Raw genomic sequence first — 3,552 nt, forward strand, 5'->3', positions numbered from 1 at the left:
TTTGTTTGTTTTTTGTTTGTTTTGGTGCTTATCGTTATTGTTGGAGTCCTCACTGGATATTTGACACTTCTTTTCGTACTGGTGGGATGTTTCACCTTTTTTCTCTCCTTTGTCTCTCAAACTGATGATGAGAGCCTCTAGAAGAATTCCGCTTATTTTTGGCGTATTAGACTTTTACCCCAGTTTATTACATTTTTCTCCTTCAAACAAAACCACATAACTTGAACTAGCTAGTCCTGCCCCCCAGTTAGAGGGGGAAATAAGGGAGGCACCAGGACCAAACAGATGCAAGACTACTAAGTAGTAGGCTAGATACAGAGAAGACCACATATTCTAGCAACCCTGGGGGTGAGGGAAGAGGATATGGGAGGTAGGACAAGAACGGAGGTGTAGGGAGGACAATTTGGTGATGGGAATCCCCCCTGATTTTATGTAAATATGTACCTAAAATATTATTGTCAACAATATGTAAGCCACTATGATCAAAATAAAAATTATATTAAAAAAAAAGAAATTTATATTGGACCAGAATGACCATACTGTGGGTAAGGCATTTGTCATGCATGCTGCAATATGGGTTTGATCCCAGCTCTCAGTATGGTCAGGAGTAAGCCATGAGCACACGCTGGTGTGACCCTAAAAAAAAAAAGAATAAGAAAAATCTATTAAAATAAGTTGCTAATATCTCACTTAATAGTGAAAAGATAAAGTTTCCTCCTCAGATGCAGAGTATGATAGTGAAGTTCACTCTTACCACGTTTATTTAACACTGTTCTAAATGTTAAGTTTTTTTATTGAGTGCAATAGATACAATTGATAATATTAACTTAAATATGAATAATAGTTAAGTAATTAAACTATGATTCAAGAAGTTTTTAAGTAATAATATTTCCATTTTTGAGTGATAATTATTAATGCAATTTTGTACTTATATAAAATGAAAGCAATTTTATACTTTATATATGAAATGATAGAGTAATTAATAAAATATTAAATAATAAAATATTCAGGTTAGGAAAAAGCCAGTAGGAAAGTTTAAATATAAATGTAAATGTAGAGAATAATAAAAATAATAAATAATAAATAAGGTAATAAATTATTTCCAACTATAAAGAGCATATTTATATATTTTTAAATAAAATTTAGGTGAAACCTTTTGTTTGTGAAAAATTATGAAGACTATCCTTATACTGCCATGAGCTTGAAAATTACATATATTTAAAAATTATTATAAGAGCTTAATGCAGATAGTTTATTCTAGAAAGTTATCATAAGAAACAAGAAAGAAGGCTGACATTATAATACAGATGTAGGGCAATTGGTTTGCATGCAACCAACATGGGTTGGATGTCCAACATCCCATATAGTCCCTTAAGACTGCCAAAATGATCCTTGAATGCAAAATCAGGAGGAAGTGCTGAGCACCCTTGGATGTGAAGGAGCAAAGAAAAGAAGAAAAGAAATAAAGGATAGAAAGAAAGAATAGAAAGAGAGGAAAGAAAGAAAGAAAGAAAGAAAGAAAGAAAGAAAGAAAGAAAGAAAGAAAGAAAGAAAGAAAGAAAGAAAGAAAGAAAGAAAGAAAGAAAGAAAGAAAGAAAGAAAGAAAGAAAGAAAGAAAGAAAGAAAGAAAGAGAGGAAAGAAAGAAAGAAAGAAAGAAAGAAAGAAAGAAAGAAAGAAAGAAAGAAAGAAAGAAAGAAAGAAAGAAAGAAAGAAAGAAAGAAAGGAAGGAAGGAAGGAAGGAAGGAAGGAAGGAAGGAAGAAAGGAAGGAAGAAAGAAAGAAAGAAAGAAAGAAAGAAAGGAAGAAAGGAAGAAAGGAAGGAAGGAAGAAGGAAGGAAGGAAGGAAGGAAGGAAGAAGGAAGGAAGGACGGAAGCAAGGAAGGAAGCAAGGAAGGAAGGAAGGAAGCAAGGAAGGAAGGAAGGAAGCAAGGAAGGAAGCAAGGAAGGAAGGAAGGAAGCAAGGAAGGAAGGAAGGAAGCAAGGAAGAAAGAAAGAAAGAAAGAAAGAAAGAAGGAAAGAAAGAAAGAAAGAAAGAAAGAAAGAAAGAAAGAAAGAAAGAAAGAAAGAAAGAAAGAAAGAAAGAAAGAAAGAAAGAAAGAAAGAAGAAGGAAAGAAGGAAAGAAGGAAAGAAAGAAAGAAAGAAAGAAAGAAAGAAAGAAAAGAAAGAAAGAAAGAAAGAAAGAAAGAAAGAAATAAAGAAAGAAAAGAAAGAAAGAAAGAAAGAAATAAAGAAAGAAGAAGGAAAGAAGGAAAGAAGGAAAGAAAGAAAGAAAGAAAGAAAGAAAGAAAGAAAGAAAGAAAGAAAGAAAGAAAGAAAGAAAGAAAGAAAGAAAGAAAGAAAGAAAGAAAGAAAGAAAGAAAGAAAGAAAGAAAGGAAGGAAGGAAGGTAGGAAGGAAGGAAGGAAGGAAGGAAGGAAGGAAGGAAGGAAGGAAGGAAGGAAGGAAGGAAGGAAGGAAGAAGAAAGAGAAAGGAAGGAAGACATAAAAATAGAGATATCAATGTGTTTGACTTGCATCTGAGCACAGAACCATGGCACAACCCAAATGATCCAAATCAACTCCCCACAAAAAAGTGTCCCAAACATTGAGAAAAGTATTGAAAAACCTAATCAAATATATGTTATCTAGTTGAGTACTCTGTAGATTCTCATAAAAAACAACAACAACACTGAATAACCATGTAAGGTATGCCACATGTCAGAATTGCCCAACCGCTTCACACATCCCTCCCATTTGTTATGGAATACGTCAGAAGTGCTATCTTCATCCTAATTTTAAATGTACCCATGAAATAGAATGATGTCAAGGGTTCTAATTCCATGAGGCAGTATAGTACCAAGTTGCTGCTGAGCCCAGGGGTTTACTTTTTACAATGACTATAGCAGATCTAAAGACTGTAATAGGTGATGCCTAATGAACAAACTAAAGAAACAGAATGCTATAATGAACATCTGTATGATAACCATCCAGTAGCCTGGCTTACCATACTTTATCTTTATCTACATCCATATTGTTAAATTTTATTCACTTATGTTGTTTTATTTTTGAGGGGAGGGCTCGCGCGAGGGGGATTGATATGTCAGGAATTAAAGCCAGGTCCTCATTTATACAAGGCATATACCACTGAGCCAAATCTCTGGTCCTAACTTTCACTAGAATTTGAAGTAAATTTCAGTGATCATGTCATGTCATCTGCATATATTTCATAATGAATTGTTAAAAGTATCTTTTAAATATAATCATAGCAGCCTTGAAAGATTTTTATTTTTTCTAATCATCTTTTGACTATATTCTCACCTTATATTCTTATATTATTATTAACTTCTTAATCCAATCCAATTAAAGACATACCTTTAAAGTCTATCTATGTTTGTTTTTGCTTTAGCTTCATTTGACCTGGTCCTGGATGGTATGTAGAAGAGGAGAGGCAAAAGTCAAAAGCCATAAAAACACTCAATAATAAACAGAACACCCCCATCTTATAGTTAGATATTTGAAAAAAGAGATGGGAAATCATTCACATCATTTATATCAAAAGGTAATTGCAGGTTT

Source organism: Suncus etruscus, chromosome 12 (genome assembly GCF_024139225.1).
Source record: "Suncus etruscus isolate mSunEtr1 chromosome 12, mSunEtr1.pri.cur, whole genome shotgun sequence".
In the NCBI taxonomy this organism is placed as follows: domain Eukaryota; kingdom Metazoa; phylum Chordata; class Mammalia; order Eulipotyphla; family Soricidae; genus Suncus; species Suncus etruscus.